The 10,233-nt window shown below is 55.6% G+C and overlaps 1 long non-coding RNA gene across 2 annotated transcripts; it reads left to right on the top strand.

Annotated features, from left to right (window-relative positions):
- Positions 1-343: 343 nt before the first annotated feature.
- On the top strand, positions 344-4,652 carry LOC119710514. 2 transcript variants are annotated; one of them, XR_005259566.1, is made up of 3 exons: positions 344-568; positions 2,145-2,271; positions 4,396-4,652. It is a non-coding gene; the product is annotated as an uncharacterized LOC119710514 (long non-coding RNA). The 2 variants fall into 2 exon arrangements; XR_005259567.1 differs by lacking the exon at positions 2,145-2,271 and having other exon boundaries at positions 354-568.
- Positions 4,653-10,233: the final 5,581 nt, after the last annotated feature.

The following is a 10,233-nucleotide window of genomic DNA, read 5'->3' as shown; positions in this document are numbered from 1 at the left end:
CCTGGAGTTCCCACGCGGGGGATGAGGCAAAACTGAGCTCCTGGGGTCTCCTGGATCCCCTTTTATCCTCCAGCATCCCAGGACTGGGGGGGCAAAGAGGGGAGAAGGGGGAACAAATCCCGGTGCCGAGCAAAGCTCCTGGCGGCACCCAGAGAAATCAGCACGGATCTTTTAGCATATTTAACTTTCTGAGCACCTCTCCCCGCTCCAATCCAGCTGGGAATTCCTGTTCCATCGCTGCTGAGCACGGCCAGCTCTGTGTTTTTTTTGGGGGAGAGCTGCCCCCCGTGCTGGGAGAGGCCCCGGGGCGCTTCGTTTAGCTCCAAACCCGCTCAGACACAGCCTCTGCTGGGTATTTTTAGTGGGCAGCAAAGGGCAGCGCCCTGGGCGGGAGCAGGGGGAGCCTTGGAGCAGCTCCACGCATGGGAAAGGGTGGAATGTCCCCGAGGAGAGCCTGGCTGCGCTGGTGTCACCGCCAAGGTGACCTGGGGACAGCCCTTCAGAGGCGGGGTGTTTACAAGGCTTGAAGTGCCCCTGCCCCGGGCTCAGGAGATTCTGGAAGGACAAGGTCAGTGCAGGGATGAGGCACAGAGACATTCATGGGAGCTTCTCCCTCCTTCCTTCCTCCCCAGTGCTTGTTTTCCTTTTTCCCCTTTGATTTTCTTCCTTTTCCCCATTGCTTTCTTCCTTCTTTCCCACTGTTTTTCTTCTTTTTTTTCTATTGCTTTTCCTCTTTCTTTCTCATTGATTTTTCCTTCTTTCCCATTGCTTTTCTTCCTTTTTCCCCATTGCTTTTTTTCCTCCTTTCCCATTGTTTTCTTCTTTTTTCCCCATTGCTTCTCCTCTTTCTTTCCCATTGTTTTTCTTCCTTTTCCCCACTGCTTTTCCTCTTTCTTTCCATTGTCTTTCTTCCTTATTTTCCATTGTTTTCTTCCTTATTTCCCCATTTCTTTTTCTCTTTCTTTCCCATTGCTTTCCCTCTTTCTTTCCCATTGCTTTCCCTCTTTCTTTCCCATTGATTTTCCTCTCTTTCCCACTGTTTTTCTTATTTTTTTTCCATTGCTTTTCCTCTTTCTTTTCCATCGCTTTTCTTCCCTCCTTCCCATTGTTTTTCTGCTTTATTTCCCATTGCTTTTCTTCCTTTTCCCCACTGCTTTTCCTCTTTCTTTCCCACTGTTTTTCTTCCTTATTTTCCATTGTTTTCTTCCTTTTTTCCCCATTTCTTTTTCTCTTTCTTTCCAATTGCTTTTCTTCCTTTTTCTCCACTGCTCTTCCTTTTTCCCATTGCTTTTCCTCTTTCTTTCCCATTGTTTTTCTTCCTTTTTCCCGTTGCTTTTCCTCTTTCTTCCCCATTGCTTTTCCTCTTTCTTCCCCATTGTTTTCTTCCTTTTTCCCATTGCTTTTCCTCTTTCTTCCCCATTGTTTTCTTCCTTTTTCCCACTGCTTTTCCTCTTTATTTCCCATTGCTTTTCCTCTTTATTTCCCATTGCTTTTCCTCTTCTTCCCCATCGCTTTTCCTCTTTCCCCCCACTGCTAAATCCCCTGGCAAAGCCCTGCTCTCCGCACAGAATCCCGGACCACCCTGAGCAGGATCCCCGATTTCCCCCCCATTCTCTCCATCCTCCCCCAAATCCCGCTCGGAGCAGCTCGGACAGGGGAGGAAAATCCCCATTTTGCCCCGCGGGACCGCTCAGCCCCAGCCCCAGCCCCGGCAGCCGCTCTGCCCTGCCGGATCCCATCTCCCGGGCGGGCAGGGAGGGCCGGCAGGAGCTGATAATGAGTGAGGGCTGCTGGAAGCCTCGCAGTGCCGAGCTGTCAGGCCGGGCTGGGATGACACAGCCCGAGATAACAACGCGGCCTGTCAGTCACGCCGGGCTGGAGCAGAGCCTGACGTGACAGCTCTGACAGCCGCGGGGATCGCAGCCCCGGCAGCGGGAGCGGGGCTCCTCTGCAGCTGGGCACGGCCTTTGGGATGCTCGAGAAGCCCTGGAAAAGCCTGGAGAGGTTTTTGGGCAGAGCAGTTGATGCTGGGAATTCCTGCTGGGATGTTCAGGGCCGGGCTGTGGGAGCTGTAGGGGGGAAATCCCGATTTTTTTTTTTTTTCGGGTTTTTTTTTTTGTTATTTTTTTGGCTTTTCCTTGCAGCCTCTTAAATCAAACCTAACCCGGCTGCCGAGGGAAATCCAGAGCTGCTCGGGGCAAGAGTTAAAAGGTGTTCTGCTGTCTCATCAGAGATCCCTCACCCTGTGAGGAGCCGCCTCCCAATATCCAGGTCTGGCTGCTCCCCAAAATCTGAGCAGCCACCTCTGTGCCCTCCTGCTCCTCGGTCCCCTTTGTCCCCAGCTCTCCAGGCAGCTCCGTGGCCGGGGGGACAATCTGGGGAGCACAAAGCTCCCTGGAGCAGCGGCTGCTCCTGCTCCTCTCGGCCCCAGGGCTGGAGCACAGCTCAGAAACTCCCCCCGGGATCCTGGCCTGGAGCAGGGAGCCAGGGAATCCCAGAATCCCTAAAGCTGGACAGGAAATTCACTGTGCGCCACCATCAACCCAGCACCACCGGGCCAGCAGAGCACTGAAAGCTGTCCCCAGATGTCACAGCCACGTGGCTGTGGAGCACTCTCAGGGCTGGGGATTCCTCCACTGGATCTGATCCAATGCTCGCCCATCCTTCAGTGAAGAGTTTTCCCCTGATATCCAACCTAAAACTCCTCTGGTGCAACTTGAGCATTTTTCCTTTTATTTTTTTTTTTAGGACTTTTATTTTTGAGGATTTTTCCCTTTTTTTTAGGATTTTTATTTTTGAAGGTCTTTTTCCCTTTTTTTTTAGGATTTTCATTTTTGAAGGACTCTTCCTTTTTTTTTTTTTTTCTTTCTTTTAGGATTTTCACTTTTTTAGGATTTTTTCCTTTTCTTTATTTTTTCCCCCGAGGATTCTTCCCATTCTCCTCTCCACTCCTCAACACCAGCAGGAACCCCACTCCAGGCAGCCGATCCCACCCATCCCTGCAGCTCTCCCTGGCGCTACCCCCGCTGCCCGCTCACCCCACCCCGCCGGAGCGCCCGGAACCCCGAACCCTCCCAGCCTCCGTGCCCTCGCAGCCGGGGCAGGGAGGAGCCCTGCATCAGCGGCAGGCTCGGGCACGCTCCGGGGCAATGATTCACCTTCTCCTCCAGCCCGGCTTCCCCCGGCTCCCGGGATGGCCGGGATGCTTTCCCGGCGTTCTCGCAACTCCCGCGGCTTTCGCTCCTCCCGGGCACGGCAGCGGGGCAGGGCCGGCAGCGGGCACCGGGGCAAAGGCGGCCCAGAGCCCCGTGGCCACGGCCAGGAGCCACCGGGGATGGGGGAACCGCGGGGGAAAGGGGGCTCTGCGGTGGGGCCGGGGCTCGGGGGGACACGGCTGGAAGGGAAGAGGGGAAAGGGCGGCTGGGTGCTCGGGGAGAGGCTCCCCGGCCCCTGTGCGGGGCTGAATTCATTTATTCCGTGCCAGGGAACCAAGGAGAGGCAGATCCTGGCTGGTGCTGAGCCCCAAAACCCCCTCCTGCAGGGATTTGGGATGGCTAGCCCTCCGTGTCCACCCTCTGTCATGCTTCCCAAGGGATGAGGCAGATCCCATTGAGCCCCCCCTGTCATTTGGGAAAGTCCTATTTCTGTGTCAGAGAACCAATGCTTCCCAAGGGATGAGGCAGATCCTGGCTGGTGCTGAGCCCCCAAACCTGCTCCTGCAGTGTCCAAGGCCAGGTTGGGTTAACCTGAGACAGGGAAAGGTGGAATGGGGTGAGCTTTAAGGTATTTCCAACCCAAATCCTGCAGGGATTTGCACTCTGTCGTACCCCAAAATGTGACCAGAGGAGGGGACAGTCCCTGCCGCCAGAGCAGGCAGAGACTGGGAGAGCGGAAAAGGGAATGAAAAAAGGGAATGAATAAATCAGGAAGAGCATGCAAGGTTCCCAGATTCCCTTCTAGGACACAGCCAGCTCCCCTGAAATAAAGGAGACAGAACACGCAGGGGCTGCCGCAGCTCTCCCAGTGCTCCCAGTGGCATTTACTGGTCGGGAGCCACGAGCGGCTCGTGTGGCGCTGCCCCGGTGGCGCTGCAGCCCGGTGAGCCGGCAGGGCTGGGCCAGCTCCGGTGCCAGCTCCGTGCTCCGGTGAGCCCGGCAGGGCCGGTGCCAGCTCCGTGCCAGCTCCGGTGAGCCCGGCAGGGCCGGTGCCAGCTCCGTGCCCGCTCCCTCCCTGTTCCCCAGCACATCCCGGGAACGCCAGGCTTGCTCCGGGGGAGCTGCGAGCCCGCACCCCGCTCCCGAGCCCGGGCCAGCCCTTTCAACCTTTCAGCAGCTCCTTCTTCTCCTTTTTTTTTCTTTTTTTTTTTAATTTTTTTTTTTTGGCTTCTCCTTGCAGCCTCTTAAATCCAGCCTAACCCGGCTGCCGAGGGAAATCCGGAGCTGCTCGGGGCGAGAGTTGAAATGCGTGAAGCGCCGAGATCCAGGCCAGATGTGGAACTCTCCGGGGCCACCGCGGGGCTTTGAGCCGCTCGTTTGACACCTCTGCTCTCGACATTAAAAGTCCCAGCGGGGAGGAAATCCTCCCGGCCCGAGTTCTGGGCTGTTTACCGAGGGGGGCAGCCCAATAAAACCTGGAATAAGAGTAAATTATTAGCACAGGCTGGGAAAAGAGGTTTATTTTTGAAGGCCGCTGGTTTTATGGATTTTTTCCTTTTTTTTTTTTTTTTTTTTTTCTTTTTCCCTGCGGTGCTGGATGAAGATAAAAATCCTCCTGCCTCTGAGGGATAAGGGAATGCTGGAAGCTGCAGGTCCCGTTTGGAAAAGCACTCGGCAGGCAGTAAACCCCTGCTCTTCCTGCTCGGCTGCTGGCATGGGACAGCAGAGGCAGATGTGGGGAGGAAAAATCAGAATTACTGCCCGGATGCTCCACGTCCCCGTTGGGAACCTCCCTCTCTCTCTGCCCCTCTCCGTTCCCAGGATTTTCCTGGGGTTCAGGGAAGTGCTGGAATCCCTGGAAATGTCCCCAAAAAAATGCATGAATGCAGCACTTGGGGACCTGGCTTCACGGTGAGCACGGTCAAGGGTTTGGCTCCGTGAGTTCTGGGGTTTTCCAGCCTTATCCCAGGGCTGTGGGACAGATCCCAGCACCCAGCTCCTGTCCTGGGATTTGGGGGATGTGTGGGATGTGTGGGATCTGGGATCCGTGGGATCCATGAGATCTGTGGGATCTGGGATCCGTGGGATCCATGAGATCTGTGGGATCTGGGATCCGTGGGATCCGTGAGATCTGTGGGATCTGGGATCCGTGGGATTAGTGAGGTCCAGGATCTGTGGGATCTGGGATCTGTGGGATCTGTGATCCATGGGATCTGTGGGATCCGTGAGATCTGTGGGATCTGGGATCCGTGGGATCTGTGATCTGGGATCTGTGATCTGGATCTGTGGGATCTGTGAGATCTGTGGGATCTGTGAGATCTGTGAGATCTGTGGGATCTGTGGGATCCATGAGAAGGGAATTAAGGACCTGCTCCTGCCCTTCCCAGCTTCCACCACAATGGGTTTCGTTCTTTCTGGCCCTCCTAGAAAATAAAGGAACGACCCTTGAGTTGCAGGAAAAGGATTTCCCTAAGCTCAGAGGGATCAGGAATTTTTTCCAGGGGTTTCACCCTCCCGTGGGAATCCCACCCAGCTCAGGGGCCACCGGGCAGGCACAGAGGGCGCCGGCAGGGCTGCATTCTGAGGCAGAACTCCCAGAATAGGCGAGCAAAGCCCCGTGGCTCCGGGCACAGAGCCTCCCCTCTCCCTGAGGCCGGGATCACAGATCCGAGGGGCTGCTGGGGTTCTCCCCGAGGCCGGGATCACAGACCCTGAGGGGCTGCTGGGGTTCTCCCCGAGGCCGGGATCACAGACCCCGAGGGGCTGCTGGGGTTCTCCCCGAGGCTGGGATCACAGACCCCGAGGGGCTGCTGGGGTTCTCCCTGAGGCTGGGATCACAGACCCCGAGGGGCTGCTGGGTTTCCTGGCCCCTCTCCCCGAGGATTCCACCCCCAGCCATCAGAACCCCCGGGATGCCGAATCCCTGTCCGCACGCTTCCCTGTGCCCTGACATGACTGGAAGTGGCAGGGCTGCTCCTGCCCATCACCGCCTGCCCTTGAGTTGTCTTCCAGACACGCTGCTGGTTTGTTGGTGTTTTTTTTCCCCCTTCCAGGATTTGATTTCCTTGCTTGTTTGTTTTCCTCCCTGCTCGGCATCAGAGCAGCTCCAGGGCTCGTTCTGAGGCTGGCAGGACTTAGGGGACGGGGTTTTTCTGGCTGGGAGATGCTGCTGTGGAGGAATCCTTCTCTTCTCATCAAAAAGGACACAGCCAGTGCTGGCTGGGGATCCAAAGGTGCCAAAGACTTGAGAGGAGAGGGGTGGCAGCTCCTCCATCCGTCCCCTCTGCTCCCTGGAGGTCCCTCCTGGGGCCGCCCAGGCCAGGCCAGGCTGCTGCACAGGGCTCCATGGTTCAGGGGGGCAGAGAACTCCTCAAAATACCCGAGGGGCAGAATTCCTGGAGAGTTCTGCTCACAAATAACTACAAATAAAGGCGTCCCTGGTGTCCCAGGGCTGTCCCAGGCCTGTCCCATGGCTGTCCCAGGGCTGTCCGAAGATTCTCCCAGCACTGTCCCATGGCTGTCCCAGGATTCTCCCAGCGCTGTCCCAGGGCTGTCCCGGGGCTGTCCCCCTGAGTCACCCGGACCCCGGGCACACTCCCTGCCCTGCCCTGCCCTGCCCAGCCCGGGTTCCCATGGCCAGCAGCCTCTGCGCGCCCCTCCTGCCCCAGCCGGACCTGCCGGGCTGGCCGGGCCGGTCGCTCCCGGGCGTGGCCGCGTTATTTGCTCGCTGATTACCGGAACAAAACCATCATTAACCGGCGGCTGCCGCCCCGCCGGGCGTGTGCCTCCCGTCTGCAGCACCCCCGGTCCCGGGCACGCCGCTCCGCTCCCCGCCAGCCCCGGGGCACGGGGCCGGTCCCACAGCTCCCAGGTTCGGGCCCTATCCCGTTCCCAGGATGGGGAGGGGAAGGAGAGCAGGAAGGATGGGCTTGGAGAGAGCCCAGAACTCGGAATTGGGTCCATATCTGTGAAAGAGAGGGGGAGGAAAGGGAAGGGAAGGAAAAAGGAAAGGAAAAAGGAAAGGAAAAAAAAAGGAAAAAGGAAAGGAAAGGAAAAAAGGAAAGGAAAGGAAAAAGGAAAGGAGAAAAGAAGGAAAATTACATTTAAAATGACATTTTAAATGACATTTTCTAGAGATGTATTCCTTACAAACACAGGCTGAGCCCCTGGAGCACAGCTGGGTGTCTCCGGGCAGGAATTTGTCCTTGCACAAATGCCCCGTCCCAGAGCTCAGGGCTGACCCCAGACCCTCAAAGCCACCAGCAGTGGCACATTGTGGCACTGGCACGTGTGTCCCAGCCCTCGGGGAGCCTGGGCTCTGCATCCTGGGAAATCCCTGGAAGCAGCTCTGGGCTGAAAGAGCCCCTTGTGCGGCTGGGACAGCAGTCCCTGACATGTCCCCAGGGCTGGCACTGTCCCTGCTCCTCCAGCTGCGCCACTGCGACCCCAGAGCTGTCCCCAGAATTCCCTGCCCTTGGCGCTGAGCCGGCTCTGGGCTCACACCTGGCCAGGTGTGGCGGTGGCACACAGGGACCCTGCAGTGACAGGGACAGAGGTGACAGAGGTGACAATTCCCTCTCACACTGCCAGACCCGGGGTTGTTTAGGAGGAGCCCTTCCCTCCGCCTTTGAGGGTTTCATGCATTCCAGGGAAAGAAAAGCACAGAACTCCCAGAAATTAATTTGCAGCCACTCTGCAGATTTTGTTTGGTTTTAAATCAGATTTCCCCCATTTTAAGCAGCGATTCCTTCTCACTTTTTTTTCCCCGTGACACCAAAACATCCACTGTGACATTCCAGAGGCTGCAGAGCTCTGCTGCCAGCTCCTGCTGATGGGGAGCCCCAGGGATGCAGCCCAGGTGCGGGACAGGATTGACTCTGCCCCTCCAAAACCCCTGAAATTCCCCAGCAGAACAGGCTGGGAATGTTCCCTGGAACTGCAGAGAGCAGTTCACATTTTGGGCTGGAAATGGGTGAAACCAAGGAGGATTTATCCAGGAAACCAGGTGCGGGACAGGATTGACTCTGCCCCTCCCTGGAGCAGAACAGGCTGGGAATGTTCCCTGGAACTGCAGAGAGCAGCTCACATTTTGGGCTGGAAATGGGTGAAACCAAGGAGGATTTATCCAGGAAACCAGGTGCGGGACAGGATTGACTCTGCCCCTCCAAAACCCCTGAAATTCCCCAGCAGGACAGGCTGGGAATGTTCCCTGGAACTGCCCAGCCCTGCAGAGAGCAGCTGACATTTCCACCGGGCTGGAAATGTGAGAAAGCAAGGAGGATTTCTGGAGGAAAGGGGGTAAATGTGGGTCAGTGCTGCTGTGTGCTGGGAGCAGGGCAGGAAGTGGCTGTGTTTACAGGGCTGGAGCTGTTTTTTCCTGTGGCACACACACGGAATGCTCTCGGAGCCTGGAAACGTTTTTTTTTCTGCGAGACAGCAATTATCCTGCAGGGTGAATAAAAAAATATTTGTGTGGGAAATGAATTTGTAGAATAAAAAATAGCCGGTTTCTGATTGTAACAGCACGAGTTATAACATTGTCTCACCCTTCACATAAGGCTGAAAGCAGGATAAAAGTTTTTAAAACGCCTCTTATTACCCCACCTCCAAAAGTCTTCATTTGACAATTTGGAGCAGAAAGCTTTTGGATCCGGAGAGAGCAGCAGGCAGCAGCTTTGGGAAAGGATTTTCCAAAGGGTCAGGTGGCGTGGGAGGCTGGAGCAGCCATCTGGGGAGGGAAGGAGGGCAGAGAGGAGGAAAAGGCCCTTTATGACCGGCCCAAATGTTAAAGGCTGCGAGAAACGCGGGAATGATCCCATTAAGGACCAAATGGATGCCATAAACCAGGATTTTCTCCTTTCTTTGGGGTTATTTCTATTGCTTTCATCCCAATCAAAAACATTCTCAGCCTTCAGCTTTGTGGGTGAGGCTTCACCGGGGAAGGAGTTCCTTATGGTGGCGTTTTCCTCGCGGCGCAGATTCCCAGATTCCCAGCGGAAAATCCCCCTCTCCCAGCGACGCCGAGGAAAAGCTGAGCTGTGCTTCCTCCCTCCACAATCCCAGCCTGCCCTGATGCTGAGGAGCACGAGGGACGTCGGGATGATGAACAATGAACGGGAGGCCAGGGCTCCTTCCCAAACTCCGGGGCGTGCGGAATGTCGGGACGCGAGGCGGGATTGGCGTCACTTCCTCCCCTCCAGCCTCGCCTCGGCACCTTCCTCTTCTCTTCCCTGCTGATGGAACCATCCTGCTCAGGCCTGGGGATGTCCTGCATCGCCCAGATCCTGTTTAGAAAACCAAACCCCTCCGGAATTCCGGGCCGGGATGGGAAAATCCGCCACGCCGCGGGCTCCTCTTGCAGCTGGAAGCCTCTGGCCAGGTTTTCACCTCCCCTTTTGCTTGGTGTTGTTTCTTCTCCTGCTCTCACCAGCCCAAGAAGAGCAATTTTCCTTTCAAATGCAAGGCCTGGCCATAAACTTGGCAGGAAAGTCCCTCCCAAGCAAATGGCAAGGGAAGGAGAGGGAATTTTGCTGTCCGGGGGAGTTTTGCTGCCTGCCTGCCCTGCATGGATCCAGGTTAAGTATCCTTCAAAAACTGATTTAAAAAACCCCAAACCATGTCAAAACGGGCTGATAAATACCCCAAATAAAGAATTGCAGCGGGTGCAATATCCCAAATAAAGAATTTCAGAATTCCAAGGAGAAGAGCCGGGTTTTCCTGGGAGAAGCCGGGAGGTTTCAAACTCAGGCACTAAAGCTCCAGCTGCGAGCAACTCTGGGATGTATTAATGAAAATATTAATGAAAATATTAATGAAAATATTAATGAAAATATTAATGAAAATATTAACGAAAATAAACCCCTTTTTCCCACACAAAGGGGATTTCACTGCTTTAACTGCCATCATTTTTAAGACCCTGCTGCAAAGGCATTTACATGCACCTCGGGCACCTGCAGGAGTCAGGGGAAAGAAACTGATGGAGTTTCCGTGTCCCAAGGAGATGTTGGAAGAGATCTCCTGGAGAGCAGCCTCTGGGACGGGTCTGTCACACTCCTGGCTGCAGGAATTCCCTCTCTGA

The sequence above is a fragment of the Motacilla alba genome, chromosome 21, assembly GCF_015832195.1.
Source record: "Motacilla alba alba isolate MOTALB_02 chromosome 21, Motacilla_alba_V1.0_pri, whole genome shotgun sequence".
Classification (NCBI taxonomy): domain Eukaryota; kingdom Metazoa; phylum Chordata; class Aves; order Passeriformes; family Motacillidae; genus Motacilla; species Motacilla alba.
This window is presented reverse-complemented; position numbering and strand designations above follow the sequence as displayed.